Source organism: Eumetopias jubatus, unplaced genomic scaffold (assembly GCF_037043125.1).
Source record: "Eumetopias jubatus isolate StellerSeaLion01/CBP00866 unplaced genomic scaffold, mEumJub1_p1.0 scaffold_11, whole genome shotgun sequence".
Lineage (NCBI taxonomy): Eukaryota > Metazoa > Chordata > Mammalia > Carnivora > Otariidae > Eumetopias > Eumetopias jubatus.
The window spans coordinates 71,050,524-71,076,876 of NW_028274817.1; the positions used below are offsets into that span (position 1 = coordinate 71,050,524).

General features: G+C 38.2%; 2 pseudogenes; both read left to right on the forward strand.

The window, feature by feature from the left end:
* Window positions 1–20,791: 20,791 nt before the first annotated feature.
* LOC114200123 (small ribosomal subunit protein eS7 pseudogene) lies at window positions 20,792–21,412 on the forward strand (annotated as a pseudogene).
* Window positions 21,413–22,894: 1,482 nt separating this feature from the next.
* Window positions 22,895–23,028, forward strand: LOC114200128 (thymosin beta-4-like; annotated as a pseudogene).
* Window positions 23,029–26,353: the final 3,325 nt, after the last annotated feature.

The following is a 26,353-nucleotide window of genomic DNA, read 5'->3' on the forward strand; positions in this document are numbered from 1 at the left end:
TTTTTCTAGTTTCTTAAGGCTAAACCTAAATTCATTGACTTTAGACCTTTCGTTCTTTTCTAATATAGATATTTTGGTACTACAAATTTCCTCCTCTTTCCTGCTTTAGCAGCATTCCACAAATTTTGATGTGTTCTATTTTCATTTTCTTTTTTTAGTATCTATTTTTTATTATTATCAACATATAATGTATTATTTGTTTCAGGGGTACAGGTCTGTGATTCATCAGTCTTACACAATACATAGCACTCACCACAACACATACCCTCCCCAATGTCCATCACCCAGTCACCCCATCCCTCCACCCCCTCCAGTTCAGCAACCCTCAGTTTGTTTCCTGAGATTAAGAGTCTCTTATGGTTTGTCTCCCTCTCGTTTCTTATTGTTTCATTTTTTCCTCTCTTCCCCTATGATCCTCTGCCTTGTTTCTCAAATTCCACATATCAATGAGATCATATGATAATTGTCTTTCTCTGATTGACTTATTTTGCTTAGCATAATATCCTCTAGTTCCATCCACGTTGTTGCAAATGGCAAGATTTCATTTTTTTGATGGCTGCATAATATTACATTGTATATATACACCACATCTTCTTTATCCATTCATCTGTCAATGGACATCTGGGCTCTTTCCATAGTTTGGCTATTATGGATATTGCTGCTATAAACATTGGGGTGCAGGTGCCCTTTCAGATTACTACCTTTGTATCTTTGGGGTAAATACCCAGTAGTGCAATTGCTGGGTCGTAGGGTAGCTCTATTTTCAACTTTTGGAGGAATCTCCATACTGCTTTCCAGAGTGGCTGCACCAGTTGGCATTCCCACCAACAGTGTAGGAGGATTCCCCTTGCCAACATCTATTGTTTCCTGACTTGTTAGTTTTAGCCATTCTGACTGGTGTGAGGTGGTATCTCATTGCGTATTTTCATTTTCATTAAGATTAAAATATGTTCTAATTACCTTTTTTTAAAAACCATACACTATTTTATTAGTTTCAGGTGCACAATATGGTGATTCAACAACTCCATTCCTCATCTGGTGCTCATCATGATAAGTACACTCCTTAATCCCCATCACCTATTTCACCCATGCCCCCACCTACCTCTCTTCTGATAACCATCAGTTTTTTCTCTATAATTAAGAGTATTTTGGGATGCCTGGGTGGCTCAGTTGTTTAAGTATCTGCATTTGGCTCAGGTCATGATGCCAGGCTCCTGGGATTGAGTCCCACATCAGGCTCCTTTCCCAGCGGGGAGTCTGCTTCTCCCTCTGCCTGCCACTCCCTTTGCTTGTGTGCGCACTCTCTCTCTCTCTCTCTGACAAATAAATGAATAAAATCTTGGGGGAAAAAGGGTGTTTCTTGGTTTGTCTCTCTCTTACCCTCCTCTCTTTTTCACTTTTGCTCATTTGTTTTGTTTCTTAAATCCCACATGACCCATGGGTTATTTTTAAAGGTATTGCTTTCAAATATTTGGAGATTTGCCAGGTATCTTTCTGTTATTGATTTCTAATTTAACTCCATTATAGTGACACTACACACTTTTTATGAACTGAATCCTTTTGATTTTCTTAAGTTTTCTTTTATTGCCTCAAATATGGTCTATTTGATGAATATTCCAGGCACACTTGAAAAGAATGAGATTTTTCTGTCATCTGGTGGAGCGTTCCATAAATGTCAATTAGGTCAAATTGGTTGATAGTGTTGTGCAAATCTTCTGTATCCTAACTGATTTTCTACTATCCAAGTGTTGTAAGAGGGGTATTGAAATCTCCAATCAAAATCATGGATTTGTCTAGTTCTCCTTGTAGTTTTATCAGTTTTTCTTCATGTATTTTGAAGCTCTTTTATTAGATGCATAATTGTTCAGGAATGTTATCTCTTCCTGATGAATTGAATCTTTATAATTATGAAACAACATTCTTTTCTTTTTTTAAGATTTTATTTATTTATTTGAGAGACAGAGAGTGCATGTATGCACAAGAGAGGGAATGAGCAGGGGGAGGGGCAAAGGGAGGGGGAGAAGCAGCATCCCACTGAGCAGGGAGCCCAGTGTGGGGCTCAATCCCAGGACCCTGGGATCATGACCTGACCTGAAGGCAGACACTCAACTGACTGAGCCACCCAGGTGCCCCATGAAACAACCTTCTTAATCCTAGTAATATCTTTTGCTCTGAAATCTGTTTTCTCTTATATTAATAGCCACACCAGATTCCTTTTGACCAGAGTTACCACAGTATATTTTCCCCACTCTTTTGCTTTTAACCAACCTATTGTAGCTTTATATTTAAAGTGTTTTTCTTACAGACAGCAAATATAGTTGAGTATTGATTTTTTTATGCAATTTAACAATCTGCTTTTTCACTGAAATGTTGAGGTCATTTTCATTTAATGTAATTTTATATGTGCTTAGATTTAAATCTATCATCTTGCTATTTGTTTTCTATTTGTTCCATCAGTATTTTGTTTACTTTTTCCTTTTTCTCTGCCTTCTTTTGGATTATTTAAATAATTTTTATTATTCCATTTTGTCTTCTTTTAGATTCTTGGCTATAACTCTTTGTTTTGCTATTTTAATGGGTGCTGGCTCTTCAGACATTATAAATATAATAAAGAAATACTACAGGGGCGCCTGGGTGGCTCAGTCATTAAGCGCCTACCTTCTGCTCAGGTCATGATCCCAGGGTCCTAGGATCAAGTCCCACATCGGGCTCCCTGCTTGGCGGGAAGTCTCCTTCTCCCTCTCCCACTCCCCCTGCTTGTGTTCCTTCTCTTGCTGTGTCTTTCTCTGTCAAATAAATAAATGAAATCCTCAAAAAAAAAAAAAGAAATACTACAAACAACTTTATGTCCATAAATTTGACATCTTAGATGAAATGGATCAATTCCTTTATGGTACAAATTATCAAAACTCTCTCAAAAAGAAAAAGATAGCTTGAACTTTCTCATATCTGTTAAGGAAATTTAATTTGTAGTTAAAAAGCTTCCAGGCCCAGATGGTTTCTCTCACAAATTCTACTAAACATTTGAGAAAGAAATAATATCATCATACACAATCTTTTCCAAAAATTAAAAAAAGGGAGAATTTCCCAACGTATAATATGAAGCCAGTGTTACCCTAATACCAAGCCCAGGCAAAGACACTATGTGGAAAGAAAACTGCAGATCAATATTCCTCATGAACATAAAATAAGACCAGTCAGCATGGCTGTGAGTTGCTCCAAATTCAATTATGTAAATGCATAATAGGTAGAGAGTTGGATCTAACCAGACTTGAGGTTTGGCCATTTAATAAGTGAAAGAGGAGAATAGGAAATGTGAGTACAGGTAGAGGCATTAATGTAATGATTGACCACAGAATTTACGTTGAGTAGGGAAGGCAGTGAGGACGTGGAGTGAAAGTAGTAGATTCAATGAGTGGGGCTGAAATTTTGTTAGAGTGGAGGAATGATAAGGAATGAGTTAGAATGAAGAAGGTGATAGTTAAAGAATGGGATGTTTGAAATGAGAAAGGAGAGGAACAATTTTGTTTTGTTTTTAGTAATTATAAGGTCAATGGTTTGGCTATGTGGGTTAGTGGGTAAATGGATAAAGTAGGGTGGAGGACAAGACATTTAGGGGAGAAGAGGTCAAGGAACAGAGAGACCAGAATATCATAAAAAATCATCTATATGGATACTGAAATAACCAAGAATTATGACAGGAATAGTATTACGGAGTAACAGTGAATCAGGTGCTAAAATCTTCAAAGAATAAGTGAGTGATCCAGGGGTCAGTGATCACCCTGAGGACAGATAGTGAATTATATAATCTGGGGACATGATATTCAAAGCTGGGTGTTGTTATTGAGGAGAAAGGAGGATGTCCTGGAAGTGACAACGAGGAGGACACCTTTTCCACCTCCAGGCCTTGTGGTGCTAGAGGTATAGGAGAGAAGAAAACACCATTTAAGTGGGTTTCAGGGACCCTAAGGACCTTAAAAGAGAGGTTGATTTCAGTTAAGTAAGAAGATGAAGAAATATACAGAGAAGCAGTTGCTGATATAGGGGAATTTGGTGATGATTGTCCACAAGTTCCACAAAACATAGTGGAAGATTTCAAAAGTTGGAGAGGGAGAAGATGGAGTCATAAATGATATGTAGAGCTGTCTGACTGCACTCAAATTGAAGGATGACTTGGGAATCTTAGGGTGACTGATATTAGAAAGCAGTACCAGTAGGATGTGTGTGTGTGTGTGTGTGTCTGTGAGAGAGAGAGAGAGAGAGAGAGAGAGAGATTTGTTAGAAGGAATTGGCTCACACAACTATGAAGTTATGTGAAGAGTGGCTAAGCAGATCCAAAATCCATAGAAGTGACAGTCAGAAAAGGAAGATTGCAGGCGGTTAGAATCCATGGCACAGGCTGAAACAATTGTCTTTAGAGAGTCAAGAAGAGAAGATCATAAGCACAATGGAACTCTATGGTCATACCAGCCAAAGCTGTGATCCACAAGTAGAAATTTTCTATCCCAGGAAAATACCAGCTCTGCTTTTATGGTCTTCCGATGGATTCAGTTAAGTTTACCCACATAATTCAGGGGGAAAAATCCCTTACTTAGAGTCAGCTGATTAGAGGCTTTAGTTTTACCTGCAAAATATCTTCACAGCAAGAGTGTTTGACTAACTGGGAACTGTAGTCTAGCCAAATTGACACATCAAAAAAGGTATCATATTATTAACTTTTCCAGACCATAAACATGAGATATCTTTCTATTTACTTTTGTTTTCTTCAATTTTTTTCATCAATATCTTATAGTTTTCAGTATACAGATTTTTTATCTCCTTGGTTAAATCTATTCACAAGTACTTTATTCTTTTTGATGCTATTATAAATAGAATTGTTTTCCCTTTTTAATTAAAAAATTTATACTTTTGAAATCTTTACATAAGGACATTAATTTAAATCATATTTGACATTATTAGAATATTTTCTTTTTTTAAAAGATTGTATTTATTTATTTATTTGTCAGAGGGAGAGAGAGAGAGAGAGAGAGAGTACAAGTAGAGGGAGAAGCAGGCTCCCCACTGAGCAAGGAGCCCGATGTGGGACACCATCTCAGGACCCTGGGATCATGACCTGAGCCGAAGGCAGACACTCAATCAACTGAGCCACCCAGGCACACCTAGAATATTTTCATGTTGATCTTTTTAACCACTCTTGTCATTCTCCCCTTTATACTAAGGGAGCTTTGTAATGGACCTTCTTGCAAATAAAGGGAGAAAGGGAATTCTAAGTCCCTTTTCTCTTTTGCCACATCCTTGAGCTCCCAATATGACATTGTTTCTGAACTCATATTCAGCTGCAGCTGAATTGAGAAGGGAGGGCCTATAAGTTTGGGTGCCTGGGTCCTTCTGAGAAATAGTGTTCCCTGGTGACCATCTCTTCCTAAGGACACAAGTACCCAAAAGCAATGATATCAATTCTCATGCCAGCCACCCAACTGATGTGAGTATGGGAAGCTCTATGGAGCCCTCACAGAGAGAAGGGATGTTCACATCTCCTTTCCTCTCCTTTCTTATCCTCCAAAGCAAGACCCAGGTCTACCCCTGTCCTGGAAACTACCACCCCATCTCCACTGGGCATCTCCAAGGACAATGGATTAAATGAAGCCTCCTATTCAGTGATATTATTTTCTTAATTTCTTTTACAGATAGTTCTTTGCTAGTGTATAGATATGCAACTGATTTTTGCAGGTTGATTTTGTATCTTGTAACTTTATTGAATTTTTTCATTCTAACAGTTTTGTTTTGTTTTGTTTGCTGGAGGATTTAGAGTTTTCTATACATAAAGTCATGTCATCTGCAAACAATTTAACTTCTTCCTTTCTGATTTGGATGCTTTCAGATTCAATGCAATCACTATTAAAATTCCAATGGCATTTTGCACAGAAATAGAAAAAAAAATCCAAAAATTTGGATGAAAACAAAAAAGACCATGGAGGCATCACACTTCTGATTTCAAACTATACTACAAAATATAGTAATCAAAACAGTATGGTACTAGCATAAAAACAAAGATGTAGACCAATGGAACAGAACTGAGAGCCCAGAAATAAACACACACATACATGGTCAACTAAACATTGGCAAGGGTGCCATGAATGCATAATGGGGAAAGCACAGCCTCTTCAATAAATCGTGTTAGAAAAACTGGACAGCTAAGTTCACTCAAGATGGATTAAAAACCTATATGTAAGACTGAAACCATAAAACTCCTAGAAAAAAATCATAGGGAAAAAGCTCCTTGACTTTGATCTTGGTGATGAATTTCTAGTAATGACATCAAAAGCACAGACAAAAAAAAAAGGAAAAATAAACAAGCTGGACTGCATCAAACTAAAAAGATTCTATGCAGCAAAAGAAACAAAATTAAATGGCAACTTACAGTATAAGAGAAAATATTTGCAAAACATATATCAGATAAGGGGTTAATATCCAAAGCATATAAAGAACTCTTGCGTAGATATATGTATATGAGATATGGGGTCTGCCCCCAGGTTATTTGCCTGCCTTCTCGTCAGGAGCAGCACAATGCCCTCTGGGCTCTATCACAGCCAAGCCCATGGACCTTTATATATATATATGATTTAAAATGGTTTCAAAGGAGGGAGAAGAGAGGAAGATGGCAGCAAAGTAGGAGAACCATAGGCTCCTCTCATCCCATTAAAACAACTAGATAACTATCAAATCATCCTAAATATCCCAGAAATCAGCCTGAAGATGGATAGAACAAACTCCACAACAAAAGGGAGAGAAGAGGCCATATCTAAGAAGGTGGAAAGTGTGGAGACATGGTTTGGGGGAGAATGGATCACAAGTGCTACAGAGGGGAGGGAGACATGGTTTAGGAGAAGGGCAAGAGAGAGAGAGGACCACACAGGAGAACACATAAGAAGATTTCCCTAAAGCCATTGGCTTAGAAAAGAGGGGATGAATTTTGTGAGTTTTTGTAACCAGCAGGGTTTAAAGACTGGAGTTTTAAAGGTCCATGGGCTTGGCTGTGATAGAGCCCAGAGGGCACTGTGCTGCTCCTGATGAGAAGGCAAGCAAACAACCTGGGGGCAGACCCCATGGAAATAGCTATCTGAAGAACACCTGGGGCACACCGTGGGGAGATTATTCACTCTTCTTGAGCACATCCCGGAGAAGCAGCCTTCACGGAGACAGCTCTCTGGGAACAAAGAAGCTGGCTGACACCATTTTTCTCCACTGCCCTCAGCATAAACAGAGAGCCACCTGCAGAAGGAAGTACGTACACACACTGGTGCCTAACTTGTTTACACCAAGCCCCACACCCCTGTGATCTGGCAAGACCACCCTTCTCAGTCAAGTTTGCCTCAGTCCCAGTGCAGCAGGACCCTCCCCCAGAAGACTAGCACAAACCCCTGCCAACACCATGTCACCCAACCAGAGTTCTTTAGGGCATCAGTTCCTGTGGAGGTGGTGTCAGGTCTTATTTCACAAGTAGACCAGAACATACTTAGGTAAAACTCACCAGATTCAAGCTGGGGACCAAACACTGCCTGCAGCACACAAGGAGAGCCTCTGCAGACAACTGGCCTGAAGGATAGAGCAGCCACAACACATCAGGAAAGTACATACACCACACACCACAGACACTCCCTGAAGAGCCAGGCCCTGGGCACTAGAGCAGCTCTTCTCCATAAGGTCATTAGTTTTATTATTATTTTTTAAATTTAAAATCAATTAATTAACATATAGTGTATTATTAGTTTCAGAGGTAGTGTTTAGTGATTCATCAGTTGCATATAACACACAGTGCTCATTATATCAAGTGCCCTCCTTAATGCCCATCACCCAATTATCCCATTCCCCCACCCACCTCCCCTCCAGGAACGCTCAGTTTGTTTCCTAGAGTTAAGAGTCTCTTATGGTTTGTCTCTCTCTCTGATATCATCTTATTTTATTTTTCCTTCCCTTCCCCTAGGTTCATATGTTTTGTTTCCTAAATTCCATATATGAGTGAAATCATATGATAATTGTCTTTCTCTGATTGGCTTATTTTGCTTAGCATAATACCCTCTACTTCCATCCACATCATTGCAAATGGTAAGATTTCATTTTTGATGGCTGAGTAATTATCCATTGTGTGTGTGTGTGTGTGTGTGTGTGTGTGTGTGTGTGTGTATACCACATCTTCTTTATCCATTCATCTGTCAAGGCCATTACTTTTAGGAGCAGGAGACGTAACTGTCTTTTCAAACACAGAGAAGAAGGCAGAGACTTAACAAAAGCCAAGAAGGAGTAGTTTATCCCAAATAAAATAACAAGGCCATGACCAGAAATCTAAGTGAAACAGATATGAGTAACATGCCTGATGGAGAATTTAAAGCAACAATCATAAGGATACTTGCTGGGCTTGAGAAAATAAAAGACATCAGTGAGAACCTTAACACAGAGATAAAAGAGCTAAAGAAGAACTCAGAGATGAAGAATGCAATAAACGAGAATGGAAAAAGGCTTGATGCAATGAACAGAATACTGGAAGAAGCAGAGGAACAAATTAGTGACCTAGAAGACAAAACAATGGAAAATAATGAAGCTGAACAAAAGAAAGAATTATGTATCAGGAGAATAGACATAGGGAACTCAGTGACTCCATAAAACATAATAACAATCATATTATAGGAGTCCCAGAAGAAGAGAGCAAAAAGGGGGCACAAAATTTATTCAAAGATATAATAGCTGAAAACATCCCTAATCTGGGGAAGGAAAGAAACATCCAGATCCAGGAGGCACAGAGAACTCCCATCAAAATCAACAAAAGGAGACCAACACCAAGACATATTATAAGTAAATTTTACAAAATTTTGTAAGTAAATTTTGTAAGTAAATTTTACAATACAAAATGTAGTAATGAAGAAGAAATCTTAAAAGCACCAAGACAAAGGAAGTCCTTAACTTACAAGGGAAAACTTTGTCTTGGTGGCACATGCTACATTAGGAATTGCCTGCTTGCTTCTCCTGTTCAATCATTTCTTTTGAAATCAACAGAAGAAACAACAGATGGGTGAGGATATGCAGAAAAAGGAACCCTCTTGCACTGTTGGTGGGAATGCAAACTGGTGCAGTCACTCTGGAAAACAGCATGGAGGTTCCTCAAAAAGTTAAAAATAGAACTATCTTATGACCCAGCAATGGTACTACTGGATAATTTCCCAAAGAATACAAAAACACTAGTTCAAAGGGACACATGCTGCCCTATGTTTATAACAGTATTATTTATAATAGCCAAGATATGGAAGTGGCCCATGTCCATTAATTGATGAATGGATAAAGAAGAAGTGATATATATATATATAGTGATCAATCTCACTCCTAAACACACACATAGATATATCTATATCTATATAGGAATCATCTATCTATAGGAATATTATTTGGCCATAAAAAAGAATGAAATCTTGCCACTTGCAATGACATGGATGAGCTAGAGAGTATGCTAAGTGAAATAGGTCAGTCAGAAAAAGATAAATACTGTATGATTTCTCTCATATGTGGAATTTAATAAACAAATGAGCAAAGGGAAAAGAGAGAGAAATAGAGAAATGCAAACCATGAAACAGACTCTTAACTATAGAGGACAAATTGATGGTTACCAGAGGAGAGGTGGGTGGGGGGATGAGTTAAATAGGTGATGGTGATTAAGCAGTGCACTTGTGAAGAGCAACTGGGTGTTGTGTGGAAGTGTTGGAACTGGGAATATATGGAAGTGTTGAATCACTATATTGTACACCTGAATCTAATATTAAACTGTATGTTAACTAAGTAGAATCTAAATAAATAATTAAAAATAAAAAATATAAATGGGCAAAGTTCCTGAATAAACATTTTTGTAAAAATGTGATATGAATGGACAAAAGATAAATGAAAAAGTGCTCAAGATTACTAATCAGGGAAATACAAATTAAAATCTTAAGCAGATACTATCTTACACCAGTTAGCATGGCTATCTATTATCAAGAAAACAAGAAAAAACAAGTGTTGGCAAGTGTGAGGATGGAAGAGAGCGCCTGTACACTTTTGGTGGGAATGTAAATTGGTACAGTCATTATGGAAAACAGTATGGGGGCTCCTTAAGAAATTAAAACAGAACTAGTATATGATCCAGCAATCTCACTCCTTGATATATATACAAAGGAAAGACAGTAATTTGGTACAATTATTTTGGAGAGGAATTTGACAATATAGGTCCAGATTATAAATTGTGCATACCTATGACCCAATATTTTCACATCTAGGAATTTATCCAACACAAATACTATGACTTCTACCAAAATATGTGTACCAAGATGTTTATAGTGAATTCATTGTAATAAAAGTAATTCAAACAAATAAAGGATCATATAGTGAATTCATTGTAATAAAAGTAATTCAAACAAATAAAGGATCTATCCATACAATAGAATACTATGTAACCATTAACAATGTGATAGATACTTGCTGATAGAGAAAATGCTCAATAAATAGAAAGCAAAAAGTCAAATAGGATAATACGTACTGTAGTTATCCTATTTGTGAAATAAAACAAGAAAAACATATATGCTTATATATATACAGAAAATTATTAGAAGACAAGAAAAATATCACTTATATGTGAGAATTGAAATTGAGAGGTGAGTCCTTTTTTTCCCACTATATGCTTCTCTGTGCTATTTTAGCTTTTGGTCATGTGTTTCCATGACTTCTGTACATTTTAAAAGTTATTTAATAATACCAGGTATTTGGACTCCAAATATAAGTGCCCTTTCCTACCCATCATATATTTCCATTTTTATATCTACCACCAAGGTCCACCACACTGCCTTGCATATGATAAGAACTGAAATAATTATTGGAAAGCATTCAGAAAGAGAAAGGATTTGTTCCCTTTAAGAAAAGGCTAATTGGTGCCAAAAAGCTGGTTGTAAAAATGGTTGAGAAAGTTGTCTCATGAAACAAAACTCATTCAATTGTTATCAGAATTGATAAGAGAGCGATTAGAGTAGGTTAGAAATGAGAAGTCTGGTTTCCACAGCAACCTCTTCCTGATTGGAAGGAACACTTCGCTAGAGAGGAGCTGCTGATGTAGGTGCTGCTGCCTCCATCATCTTTGTTTTCATTTGGCTTTGATCAACAGGCAATGAGCAAGCAAACTAGAAGCAATTCTGGGAGTCAGTGTCATAACCACAGCAACAGGCATGGGCATAGGCACAGCAAAAGGGACCTTGATAGGGGGAGGACAGAGCAGACTGGCAGGCAGCGATGGGGAGAAGGAAACCTTTACAGTACAGGGCCCAACCTGAATAAGGGAGATGAACAAAAGTCCAAATCACAGGGTCCAAGGGGATGGGGCTAATTCAAGTCTTAGTTGCACTGGTTTTGAGAGCCAATTTGGAGTCTGGGGACCAGAACAGTAGTATTTGCATATTGGTAATAATCACAGAAATTTGGGTGGAGGTTTCTAAATTCCAGGGGTTAATCTGAGTTGAAAAAGATTCAAACTCACAGTTGGAGAATCATGACAGGATCAGGTTCCCCTCTTAACCTAAGGATAGAGACAAGGCAAGATCTATGCTGGTGGGGTAGGGTGGGATTTAAACCAGCAATTGCAATAGAAACTTCTAGAAGCCCTGTGAGATTTGGAGTCTCTCTTATACACTGACTGATATATCCCCAAGTGACTAGAATAATTTTTGACACAGATATATATATACCATAAATATGTATCAAATAAATGAAGCCCAGTTCTTCAGATTAAGACTTTCCTCGGGGCACACGGGTGGCTCAGTCGCTAGGCGTCTGCCTTTGATTCAGGTCATGATCCCAGGGTCCTGGGATTGAGCCCGGCATCGGGCTCCCTGCTCAGTGGGGAGCCTGCTTCTCGCTCTCCCACTCCCCCTGCTTGTGTTCCTGCTTTTGCTATCTCTGTCAAATAAATAAATAAAATCTTAAAAAAAAAAAAAGATTTTCCTCAAACACACCAGATATGTCTTTAGGGCAGCAGGCTAATTCTTTTTTTCCAAATGTAAAATTTACTTATTTATTTACTTTCCTTGAACTGTCATATGTCTTTTACTTTATTATTATTCTTTTAAACACACAGTGTTTTACTTGTTTCAGGTGTATGATATAGTGACTCAACACTTCCATGTATCACCCAGTGCTCATCACAAGTGCATTTCTTACTCCCCTTCACCTATTAAACCCATCCCCCCACCACCTCCCCTCTGGTAACCATCAGTTTGTTCTCTATAATTAAGAGTCTGTTTCTTGAATTGTCACTCCTTTTTTTTCCTTTGCTCCTTGGTTTTGTTTTTTTAAATTCCACATATGAGTGAAATCATATGGTATTTGTCTTTCTCTGACTGACTTATTTCACTTAGCATTATACTCTCTAGCTCCATCCATGTCGTTGCAAATAGCAAGATTTCATTCTTTTTTATGGCTGAATAATATTCCATTATATGTATATTATATATATATGGATACCAGGATATAAAATGGATATAGATATAGGGGCACCTGGGTGGCTCAGTCGGTTAAGTGTCTGCCTTTGGCTCAGGTCATGATCCTAGGGTCCTGGGATCGAGCCCCACATCAGGCTCTCTGCTAGCAGGGAGCCTGCTTCTCTCTCTCCCTCTGCTACTCCCCTTGTTTGTATTCTGTGTGTGTGTGTGTGTGTCAAATAAATAAATAAAATCTTTAAAAAAATAAAATGGATATAGATATAGAATAAAAAAGGTGATATATCTTTATCCATTCATCAATTGATGGACACTTGGTTTGCTTCCATATCTTGACTATTGTAAATAATGCTGCTATAAACAAAAGGCTGCATGTATCCCTTTGAACTAGTGTTTTTGTATTCTTTGGGAAATTATCCAGTAGTGCCATTGCTGGGTCATAGGGTAGTTCTATTTTCAAGTTTTTGAGGAATCTCCATGCTGTTTTCCAGAGTGACTGCACCAGTTTTCATTCCCACCAACAGTGCAAGAGGTTCGTTTTTCGGCATATCCTCACTATCTGTCGTTTCTTTTGCTGTTGATCTTAGCCATTCTGACAGGTGTGAGGTGATATCTCATTGTAGTTTTGATTTGCATTTCCATGATGGTAAGTGATGATTCACATCTTTCCATGTGTCTGTTGACCATCTGTATGTCTTCTTTGGAGAAATATCTCTTCATGTCTTCTGCCCATTTTTAATTGGAGTATTTGTTTATGGGTTGTTTAGTTGTATAAGTTTTTTATATATTTTGGATACTAACCCTTTATTGGATACATCATTTGCAAATATCTTCTTCTATTCTGTAGGTTGCCTTTTAGCTTTGTTGTTTCCTTCACTGTGCAGAAGCTTTTTATTTTGATGTAGTCCCAATAGTTTATTTTTGCTTTTGTTTCCCTTACCTCAGAACACATATCAAGAAAAAAATTGCTAGGGCAATGTCAAGGAGGGTGCTAGCTGTGTTCTCTTCTAGGAATTTTTATGGTTTCAGGTCTCACATTTAGGTCTTTAATCCATTTTGAATCTATTTTTGTGTATGCTCTAAGAAATAATTAACAAATAAGTTTGACAGGGCGCCTGGGTGGCTCAGTTGGTTAAGTGGACTGCCTTCAGCTCAGGTCATGATCCTGGAGTCCCAGGATTGAGTCCCACATCAGGCTCCCCGCTCAGTGGGGAGTCTGCTTCTCCCCCTGACCCTCTCCCCTCTCATGTTCTCTCACTCTCTCTAATAAATAAAACCTTTTTTTTAAAAAAAGAAAGAAGTTTGACAGTTTCTTTCTTTTGCATGTTGTTGTCCAGTTTCCCCAACATCATTTGTTGAAGACACTGACTTTTTCCCATTGGATATTCTTTCCTGCTTTGTCAAAGATTAATTGACCATATAGTTGTGGGTTTCTTCCTGGGTTGTCTATTCTGTTCTATTGATCTGTGTGTCTATTTTTGTGCCAGTACCATACTGCTTTGATTACTACAGCTTTGTAATATAACTTGAAGTCTGGAATTGTGATCCTTCTAGCTTTGCTTTTCTTTTTCAAGATTGCTTTGGCTATTTGGGGTCTTTTGTGTTTCCATATAAATTTTAGCATTGTTTGTTCCAGTTCTGTGAAAAATCTTGTTGGTATTTTGATAGGGATTCCATTAAATATATAGATTGCTTTGGGTAGTATAGATATTTTACCAATATTTGTTCTTCCAATCCATAAGCATGAAATGTCTTTTCATTTCTTTATGTTGTCTTGAATTTCTTTCATTGTTTTTTTTTTACACTTTTCAGAGTACAGGTCTCTCACCTCTGGTTAGGTTTATTCCTAAGTATCTTAATATTGTTGCTATAATTGTAAATTGTATTGTTTTCTTAATTTCTCTTTCTGCTGCTTTGTTATTGGTGTATAGAAATGCAACAGTTTTCTGTACATTGATTTTGCATCCTGCAACTTTACTGATTTCATTTATCAGTTCTAGCAGTTTTTTTCTGGAGTCTTTCAGGTTTTCTATATATAGTATCATGTCATCTGCAAATAGAGAAAGCTTTACTTCTTCCTTGCTCATTTGGATTCCTTTTACTTTTTGTTTTCTGATTGCTGTGGCTAGGACTTACAGTACTATGTAAAATAACAGTGGTGAGAGTGGACACCTCTGTCTTATTCCTGAATATAGAGGAAAATTTTTCAGTTTTTCCCATTGAAGATGATATTAGATGTGGGTTTCTCATAGATAGTCTTTATTATGTAGAGGTATGTTCCCTCTAAGCCTACTTTGTTGAGGGTTTTTATCATGAATGGATGTTGTCAAATGCTTTTTCTGCCTCTATTGAAATGACCATATGGTTCTTTTCCTTTCTGTTATTGATGTGGTATATCATGTTGATCAATTTACAAGTACTGAATCAGACTTGCAACCTAGGAATAATCCCACTTGATTGTGGTGAATGGTTTTTTAATGTATCGTTGGGTATTTTTTGCTAGTATTTTGTTGATGATCCTTATCTATGTTCATCAGAGATATCGGCCTGTAGTTCTCTTTTTTAATGGTATCTTTACCTGGCTTCTGTAACAGTGTAAAGCTGGCCTCATAGAATGAATTTGGAAGTTTTCCTTCCTTTTCTGTTTGTTGGAATAGTTTGAGAGTAATAGGTATTAACTTTTCTTTAAATGTTTGGTAGAATTGGCCTGTGAGGTCATCTGGTCCTGGAATTTTGTCTGTTCGGAGTTTTTTTGTTTTGTTTTGTTTTTTGTTTTTTTTTACTGATTCAGTATTTTTGCTGGTTATCAGTCTGCTCTAGTTTTCTTTTTCTTCCCATTTCAGTTTTGGCAGTTTATGTTTCTAGGGATTTATCCATTTCCTCCGTGTTGTCCAATTTGTTGGCATATAGTTTTTAATAATATTCTCTTATAATTGTTTGTGTATCTTTGGTGTTGGTTGTTTTTCTTTTTTCTCATCTGTGATTTTATTTATTAGGGTCCTTTCTATTTTCTTTTTGATAAGTCTGGCTAGAGGTTTATCAATTTTATTGGTTTTTTTCAATGAAACAGCTCCTGGTTTCATTGATCTGTTCTACAGGTTTTTTTGTTTGTTTGTTTTTTAGTTTCTATATGATTTATTTCTGCTCTAATCTATTATTTCCTTCCTTCTGCTGGCTTTAGTCTTCATTTGTTGTTCTTTTTCTAGCTCCTTTAAGCGTAAGGTTAGGTTATTTATTTGAGCTTTTCCTTGCTTCTTGAGGTAGGCCTGTATTGCTATATATTTCCGTCTTGAGACCACTTTTGCTGCATCCCAAAGCTTTTGGATCATTGTGTTTTCATTTTCATTTGTTTCCATGTAATTTTTTTATTTCTTCTTTGCTTTCCTGGTTGACCTATTCATTGTTTAGTAGCATGTTATTTAACTTCCATGTATCTGTGGTCTTTCCAAATTTTTTCTGATGGCTGATGTCTAGTTTCATAGCATTGTGGTGAGAAAAGGTGCAGAGTATGATTTCAATCTTTTTGTATTTATTGAGGCCTGTTTTGTGACCTAATATGTGATCTATCTTGCAGAATGTTCCATATGCACTTGAAAAGAATGTGCATTCTGCTCTTTGAGGATTGAATGTTTTGAATAGACCTGTTAAGTCCATCTGTTCCAGTGTGTCATTCAAAGCCATTGTTTTGAGTGAGGTGTTAAAGTTCCCTATTATTATTGTGTTATTATCGACTAGTTCTTTTATGTTTGTTATTAATTGTTTTATGCATTTGGGTACTCTGAAATTGAGTTCATAAACATCTACAATTGTTGTATCTTCTTGTTGGATTCTCCCCTTTATTATTATATAGTGTCCTTCTTCATCTGTTGTTACAGTGTTTGTTTTAAAGTTTATTTTGTTGTATATAAGTATTGCTAAACTAGGTTTCTTTTGACATCCATTTGCATGATAAATGCTTTTCTAATCCCCTTGCTTTCATTTTTCATTTGTTTTTAGGTCTAAAATGAGTCTCTTGCAGGCAGCATATAGATGGGTCTAATTTTTTTTAAATCCATTCTGACACCCTTATATCTTTTCACATGTAGCCATTTACATTCAAAGTAATTATTGATAGATATAGGTTTATTGCCATTTTGTTACTTGTGTTGTGATTGTTTCTGAAGATTTTCTTTGTCTTGTTTTTCTTTCAGGTTTTGCTGATTTTCTTTTGTGATATATTTGGATTTCTTTTTTGTATTTTTTTATTATTATGTTATGTTAATCATGATACATTACATCATTAGTTTTTGATGTAGTGTTCCATGATTCACTGTTTGAGTATAACACCCAGTGCTCTATGCAGAACATGCCCTCTTTAAAACCCATCACCAGGCTAACCCGTCCCCCACCCCCTCCCATCTAGAACCCTCAGTTTGTTTCTCAGAGTCCATAGTCTCTCATGGTTCTTCTCTCCCTCTGATTTCCCCCCCTTCATTCTTCCCCTCCTGCTATCTTCTTCTTCTTCTTTTTTTTTAACATATAATGTATTATTTTTTCAGAGGTACAGGTCTGTGATTCAACAGTCTTAGACAATTCACAGTGCTCAACATAGCACATACCCTTCCCAATGTCTATCACCCAACCACCCCCTCCCTCCCACCCCCCACCACTCCAGCAACCCTCAGTTTGTTTCCTGAGATTAAGAATTCCTCATATCAGTGAGATCATATGATACATGTCTTTCTCTGATTGACTTATTTCACTCAGCATAATACCCTCCAGTTCCATCCAAGTCATTGCAAATGGCAAGATTTCATTCCTTTTGATGGCTGCATAATATTCCATTGTATATATATACCACTTCTTCTTTATCCATTCATCTGTCGATGAACATCTTGGCTCTTTCCACAGATGTGGACATTGCTGCTATAAACATCGGGGTGCATGTACCCCTTTGGATCCCTACATTTGTATCTTTGGGGTAAATACCCAGTAGTGCAATTGCTGGGTCATATGGTAGCTCTATTTTCAACTTTTTGAGGACCCTCCATACTGTTTTCCAGAGTGGCTGCACCAGCTTGCATTCCCACCAACAGTGTAGGAGGGTTCCCCTTTCTCCGCATCTCCACCAACATCTGTTGTTTCCTGACTTGTTAATTTTAGCCATTCTGACTGGTGTGAGGTGGTATCTCATTGAGGTTTTGATTTGGATTTCCCTGATGCTGAGCGATGTTGAGCACTTTTTCATGTGTCTGTGGGCCATTTGGATGTCTTTGGAAAAATGTCTGTTCATGTCTTCTGCCCATTTCTTGATTGGATCATTTGTTCTTTGGGTGTTGAGTTTGATAAGTTCTTTATAGATTTTGGATACTAGCCCTCTATCTGATATGTCATTTGCAAATATCTTCTCCAATCCTGTCGGTTGTCTTTTGGTTTTGTTGACTGTTGCTTTGATATATTTGGATTTCTTTCTCTTTATTCTTTGCATATTTATTAGGTTTTGATATTTGGCTAGCATTAGTTTTGTATATAACCTCTTCTGCTATATTAAGCTGATGGTTAAGTTTGAGCCCATTCTTTTCTCCTCCCCTCCCCACATTTTAGGTATATGTTATATTTTATATCCTTTTTTTCATGAGTTCCTTGATTGACTTTTTATAGAATATTATTTTTTACTGCTTTTGTGTTTCCTACCTTTATACTGTCAATTTTGGTCTCTCCCTTCCACTCAGAGTTCCCTTTAATTTTTCTTGCAGGCCTACTTTAGTGGTCATGAACTCCTTCAGTTTTTATTTATCTAGGAAAATCTTTATTTCTCCTTGTATTCTGAATGATAGCCTTGCCAGACAGAGTGCTCTTGGCTGCAGGTTTGTATCTATTTATATGCATGAATATATCATGCCACTCCTTCTGACTTGGAAAGTTTCTGCTGAACAATCTGCTGCTAGCCTTATGGGGTTTCCCTTGTATGTTACTGTCTTCTTTTTCTTGCTTCTTTGAAAATTTTTTCTTTATCACTATATTTTGCTAATTTAATTACAATATGACTGGAGTGTATCAGCTTTTGTTGATATTGATGGCAGTTCTCTGTGCTGCCTGTACTTGGATGTCTCTTTCTTTCCCTACTTTAGAGACATTTTTATCTATTATTTCTTGAAATAAATTTTCTGCCCCCCTTTCTCTGTCTTCTTCTTCTGGGACTTCTATAATACAAATGTTTGATGGAGCCACTGATTTCCCTAAGTCTATTCTCATGTTGCTTAATTCTTTCTTTCTTTCGTTTAGCTTGATTACTTTCCATTATTTTGTCTTCTAGGTCATTAATTCATTTCTTGCTTCTTCCAGCCCACAGTTCCTTCCATCAAGTGTGTTTCTTATTTCATTTATTGAGCCCTATATCTCTACTATGTTATTCCTCATCTCCGTATTAAGGGTCTCACTCATGTCTTCCACTCTTCTCAAGTCCAGTATCGTTATGATCATTGTTTTAGATATTCCATCAGGCATGTTAGTTATATCTGTTTCATTTAGATCTCGGGCCATGGCCTTGTCCTATTTTTTCATTTGGGATAATTTTCTCTGTCTTCTCATTTTATCTAAGTCTTTGTGCCTATTTTCTCTGTGTTAGGAACATCAAATACACTTCTAGATGGGGTACTTGAGTGTAATGACCTTATGAAGAACAGGTCTTGTAATGCCCTGCCATGTAGTTTCTCCTTTTTTTTCAGGGTCTGGTGCTTCCAGAGTGTCTCCATTGTGTGCTGAGTGTGCCCTGGTATTTTGTCCTAGCTGTTTTATCCTTCAGACCAGTTGTCTGCAGAGGCTTTCTTTGCCTGTTGTGGGCAGTGTTTGGTCCCTGGCCTGAATGTGGTGCATTTTAACTAGGTGTGCTATGGTCTGTTTGTGAAATGAGACCTGTTGCCACCGCCACTGGAAACGAGGCTCCACAAAACTCCCATGTCAGGGGACCAGTGTGAGCAGGACTTTGGGCCAATCTTCTGGGGGAGGGAGCCTGTCATGCTGGGACTGAGGCAAGCATGACTAGGAAGGGTGGTTCCATTGGAGTGTGGGGGTAGGTGGGTCTTGGTGTAAGCAAGTTAGGTAGCAGGGGTCAGTGTTGCACAAGTTAGGTGGCTCTGTGCTTACCCTGAGGGGTGGGGGAGGGAAATGGCACCTGCTAATTTCTTTGTTCCCAGAGGGGTTTCTCTGTGAACGTTGCCTCTCTGGGATGTGCTTGAAATGAGCACATAATCTCCCCACTCTGTGCCCCAGACACTCTTCAGATCACTGTTTCCACACTGTATGTTTATGGTTGTTTGCCTGCCTTCTTTCCAAGAGCAGTGCAATGTCCTCTAGGCTTTATTCCAGCCAAGATCTCTGACCCTTAAAACTCTAGGCTTTAAGCCTTGCTGGCTGCCCAAAGTCATGAAATTTGGCCCCTTTCATTTTCCATCTCCCATTGCTATGGGGATGAGTTTTCATGGTGCAGTCTCTCATATGCGCTAGTTTGCCTCTCACCTTTCTCTGTGACTATGGCTCCCTCCCCACTATAGCGACCATGATCCACTTCTATCCAAAACCACATCTCCATACTTCTTAACTTCTTCCATGAGGCCTCTTCTCTACCTTTAGTTGTGGAGTTTGTTTTGCCAGTCTTTAGGTCAATTTCTGGGGGTATTTAGGATGATTCAATAATTATCTAGTTGTACTCATGGGACTAGGTGAGCCTAGGGTCTTTCTACTCTGCTGCCATCTTCAATCCCTCAGGCAGCAGGCTAATTTTGAACTTCAGCCACTAGGAGAAGTTCCTGATATGTGTTTGGGCTTGGCAAGAGGTGGGTGAGGCTGTGCTAAAGAAAACTTCATGAAGGCTAAAGAGCTTCACTTCCTACAAATGGGTAATTCTCTAGTAGGCAGGGAATGACAGCTAGAGCTATATGTCTCCTTTAATTAGATTTCAGTTCAAATGTCACCTCTTCAGAAAGACCTTCTCTGACTACTGTGGCTAAAATGTCCCTCAACACTCACCAATGACTCACCAAGTCATTCTTTATCCCATTACTCTGTTTTGGTTTCTTCATCATCTGAAAATATGTGAGGTATTTGTCTATGGGATCAGTTTCTGTGTCCCTCCACTAGAATATAAGTTCCACAAAAGCAAGGACTTTGCCTCATTCATCACTATATTTTTGACTCCTAGAACAGTGCTCAATACATAATAGGTGTTCAGCAAATACTTTTTGAAAGTCAGGCTGAAGTAACTAGTCTAATAAAGAGTTAAGTGTGGCTCTTCCTAGGCCGGCGCTCTCACCAAGGAGAAGGCCATGTTCAGTTCGAGCGCGAAGATTGTGAAGCCCAATGGCGAGAAGCCGGACGAGTTCAAGTGCGGCATCTCCCAGGCTCTCCTTGAGTTGGAGATGAACTCCGACCTCAAAGCTCAGCTGCAGGAGCTGAATATCACGGCTGCCAAGGAAATTGAAGTTGGCGGTGGTCGGAAAGCTATTATCATCTTTGTTCCCATTCCTCAGCTGAAATCTTTCCAAAAAATCCAAGTCCGGCTAGTCCGTGAATTGGAGAAAAAGTTCAGTGGGAAGCATGTTGTTTTTATCGCTCAGAGGAGAATTCTGCCTAAGCCAACTCGAAAAAGCCGTACAAAAAATAAGCAAAAGCGTCCCAGGAGCCGCACTTTGACAGCCGTACATGACGTGATCCTGGAGGACTTGGTTTTCCCAAGTGAAATTGTGGGCAAGAGAATCCGTGTGAAACTGGATGGCAGCCGGCTGATCAAGGTTCATTTGGATAAAGCACAGCAGAACAATGTGGAACACAAGGTTGAAACTTTTTCTGGTGTCTATAAGAAGCTTACAGACAAGGATGTTAACTTTGAGTTCCCAGAGTTTCAGTTGTAAACAAAAATGATTAAATAAAACTTTCACAGTAAAAAAAAAAAAAGAGTTAAGTGTGAAGAACTACTTCCCACTTTTTCTCAGAGGAGAAAGAAAAACCAAAGTTCAATTTTGACAGTGATTGAACAATTGAGTTTAGTGACAAAGGTACAAGTTTATACTTGCATTTTTACTCTAACCAGTACATAACTTTCTCATATATTATAGTGAGCAGACATTTTCTATCTTAACAGTTTCTTTGAACCAGAACAATTGCCAAAGGAGCTCACGTGTTAATCTATGATTACCTCTCCGTATGCAAGAAGAAAGTGTTGTCTTCTGTCTATAGTCAAATCTGTAGACTATAGATTAGCATAATCCTGAAAATAATGTTTCTCAGGGGAGGTCTAAGGATCTCCAACATTAGAATCACTTATCTAAAATGCATATTTCTAAGCCTCATTCTGGAACTATCCAATCATAACTGGGGGAGAACCAAGAACCTGCATTTTAAACAAGTTCTCCTGGTGATCCTTGTCAATAACTGAGAGATTTTACTCTACTTGTAAGTTAGTAAGTTAGCTTATCATGTTTTCATGGATGCTGACAGAACCCATGAAATTCCTGGGTCAGAGATAGGAGTTTATTATTGTTATTGTTATTATTATGTAATTATTTTTATTACTCAGCAATACCTGCAGCCAGAGTATCAGCATGTGTTTCAGTTCCCCATGCCTTAATTCTCACAGGATGGCACAAGGAGGGCTAAGTGATGCAGGAACATGCAGTGAGTTGTGTTACAAAAGAAGAACACCAAGCTTAGGGAACCTAACTTTTTTATAATGGGTGATAAGTATGTCTGATCTTTATTCTAGAAGAAGAGATTATCTTTATTATATGTGACAGAAATAAACCTGTCCTTTGTTCTGGAAGGGGATACAATCTATCTTCCAAGGCTGTTCACTGTGTAAACACCTTAGTCTGGAGCACAGGCAATCAGTGCCTCTGTTCACAAGACATACAGAGATCTATGGAGAATTATTTTCTAATAATTCTAATTGCTACTCAAGTTTGGGAATCATTGCCCCCAGAAAGACTCTGTCATACTTACAGAGCTACCTTCATACACCCAAGCTTATTAGGTCCTGTCAAATAGTCTACCCTTCTCTGTTCCTCCCAGCTTGACCCAGCCTCTTTCCCCTAGCCCTGTTTCCTTAGGTTATGCTGTTCTCTTCGTCACTCTTTGCTCTGAAAAATAAACCCACAAGCTGGCTCTGAGGCACTAGGGGCTCCCACTAAAGGATTTGTTTGAAGAAGTAGGAAAGTATCTGGAAGGAAAACACATAACAGTGAAAAAAGAGCATAAACATTTATTTGTTAAGTAAACTGCTATTTATTGAGCACCTACTGTGTCCTAGAACTGTACTAGACACTGGGAATATTAAGATTCATTCATGACTTGGCGGTGGCCACTGCACAAACCAGGCATTACTAGCTCACTGGCCTTGCTCTGCTTCCTCGGCAACGATGTCTGACAAACCCAATATGGTTGAGATTGAGAAATTCGTAAGTTGAAATTGAAGAAGACAGAAACACAAGAGAAAAATCCACTGCCTTCAAAAGAAACGATTGAACGGGAGAAGCAAGCAGGCAAATCTTAATGAGGCGTGCACCGCCAATATGCACTGTACATTTCACAAGCATTGCTTTCTTATTTTACTTTGTTAGCCGTTTAACTTTGCAAGATTCAAAGAGGTTGTATCAAGTTTAAATGGCTGTGCTGCCCCTTTTCACATTGAAGGATAGAGAACTACTGACAATGAAGGCCATGCCTTCCTCTCCCATATGGCTGTCTGGCTGGCAGAGAAGGAAAAGAACTTGTATGTTGGTGAAGGAAGAAGCTAGGTGGGATGACAGTGAAATTTAGAGTAAAAGTCAAGATGGTTCAAGGTGTTCTGCAGACTGTAAAATTCAGTTTAATCAGAGTGCCATTTTTTTTTGTTCAAATGACTTTAATTATTGGAATGCACAATTTTTTAAATGTGCAAATAAAAAGTTTTAAAACCTGAAAGAAAAGACTTGTTCATTCAACACATATTTTGGGAGTGACTATTACATGCCAGGTACTAGTTAGAATAAACTTTAAAGAAATAAAAATATTGCCATTCTCCTCAATAAAGTTAATAAGGGAGATTGCTATGTAAAAAATAATTGTTCAATGGTGTGATAAATGCTACAATAGAAGTAATATACACGTGTGTGGGTGGCACTGAGAAAAGAATAGCCAATTCTGCTTAAAGAAAGTAAAGGAGGGCATGCATGGCAGGGAAGGGAAGGCTTCACTGCAGAGAAGATGATTGTACTGAGTCTTGAGGCACATGTAGGAGTTTTTCAGGTGGACCGGGGATTCCAGCAAGAAGGAAGAACACATACAAAAGCATAGAGGCATAGAACAGAATGGTGTGGTTAGGAAAGTTGAAGTAGTTTGGTATAGGTGGAGTTTGAGGTATGAAAGGAAAAGTGAAAAGATGACAGTTGTGTGGTAGACAGGGCCTGGATCTTGCAGAGCCTTATCTACTGTACTGAGAAAGCTGTGTGTATCCTAGAGGGAAAGAGTCCTTACTGAAGGGCCAACCAAGTTTGCAAAATTAGATTTGTACTTTGGCAAAAACAGCAGAAGAAAAATTATAAATGGGAGTTTACCAAGTAGATTTGGTAGGGTATAGTGAGAGTGGTCCATGGAGAGAACAGCATGTGAAAAGGAACAGAGGTGTGAAAGAATATGGTGTGTTCAGGGAACAGCATGTAGCTTGATGTGTTCAGGATGTTCATGTATGGGTGATAATGAGAGAGTGATAAGGTTACAAAGATCATTAGGATGGCAGACAATGAAGGGCATTGTAGCAGGGCAGTGTAGGTGGTTTAAGAGCATGGACGCTGGAGCCACATTGCTAGCATTTGAATCCCATTTCTTCAGCTTACTAGCAGTGTGAATTTAGGAAAATTATGGGACCTCCCTTAACTCAGTTTTCTCATATGTAAAATAAAGATAATAGCTACCTCAAAGGTTTGAAGATGAAATTATTCAATATGTAAAAATCAATTAGAATGTTCTCAGCACTAAGGAAAAATATAAATGTTAGCTGCTTTTAGACCATATTAATAAGTTTGAACTTTTTCTGGCAGTTGGGAAGTCTCTGATGGCCTTTGAATGGAAAGGGTATACACAAAGTGGTGTTTTAGGAACACTGACTCAGTGGCAGTGTGGGGAGGATAGCCTGCATGGGGAAGAAACTAGAGGCATGAAGCCCTGTTAGGATAATGTTGCAGAATCCAGGAGAAACGTGAGGCCTGACTAAAAGATGACAGTAAGATGGAGAGGAAGGGACACACATGAGAAGAATCTTGAGGCAAAATGACAGAACTTGGAAAGAGTTGGGTAAGGAGAGTGAAGAAGAAGAAGGTTCATATTCAGTTAGGGGGTCCCAGGTTAGTTCCATGTTTGAGTGTGCCATGCCAACTTTTCACAAATTATGTTCTTCCTTCCTGGTCCTGGTTGCAGTGACTGCCCAACTCTGTTATACTTCCTTGCTTTCCTAAAAGTGTTGTTCTTCTCCAGACTCAGGCCCTCTAGCACAAAAGAGGAGTTAAAAAAAAACACCATCTGAGATTTCCTGGGAAAGCTGATAGAATAATGCTGACCTACAGACTCTTACTCAATCTCTTACCACTGCTGCCAAATACCTAACAAAATGAACAAAGATAAATCATAATTTTAAAAAACACTAACAATTTCAACAGCAATAAACAAACAAGGAAAGGAGTAAAACGTCAATATGTAAATTTCCAAAAGTGGCAGCCAAGGAAGAAAACTGAAGATCTTGGGACAGTGCTAAAATGTTTCTAACTATTCAAACCCCCAGAAACAGCACTTAGGGGGGAAAGGCAAGTCAACAAAATCCTAAAAGTCATCACTTAACCCCACCAATTTGGAGAGTAGTCAACAGGAGTTTGGAATGGGTAGGGGAAAGGGTTGAGGGACACAGCATTTGAGGAAGGGTCAAGAACATACCTTCAAGAGGAGAAGCCCCAACATATTACTATAGGATCTCAGCTATCAGTGTTTGCCATTTTCCAGAGGTTCCCTCCATCCCTATATCTTAAGAGTATTGAACCAAAGCTTTGGAAGTGGTATATACTCCTGGCAGGTTTAAATGGGCCACATATTGACATTTAATAAAACATCAGAAGACAGAAATCAGAGTCTAGGTTCCTCAGCAAGAGAGGCACAACTTTAGCTGAGTTTCCCTTCCCATAATTTACCTGAAGGCTACAGAATAATGAACAGAACATTCTGCTTTCAAAGGAGACCTTGGAAGAGTATATGAAAAGTTCTAGATACACTGGGATGGTTGTCATGGAGGATTCAACCAAATTATATCAAAGCAAATAGAAGCCCTGGCAAGCTCATATTAAGCACAAGCAAGGGGAAAAGAAATGACATGGCTACTGTGCCAACATACCACTACAACCAAAGAAGAAAAAGGAAGAAACATAGGATGCAAATGAGAGATTAAATCCATGTGGAGCAGCAACTGCAGTCTTGGGCATTTATCCCAGAGAAAAAACATATTCACACAAAGACCTGTGCACGAATGTTCCATAGTAGCTTTCCTCATAATAGCTCCAAAGTAGGAACAACCCATATGTACTTGAATGGACAAGTGATTAAACAAACTATGGTACACCCATACCATGGAATACTATTTAGCAATAAAAGGAACAAACTGTTGGTATACACTATAACTTGGATAGATCTCCAGGTAATTATGCTGAGTGAAAAAAGCCAATCCTTAAAGGTCACATATTATATAATTCCATTTATAAAACATTCTTAAAATGACAAAGTTATAGAAATGGAGAATAAATTAGTGGTTGCCAGAAGTTTGGGATAGTGAAGGTCAGGAGGAAGGGTGTGGTTATAAA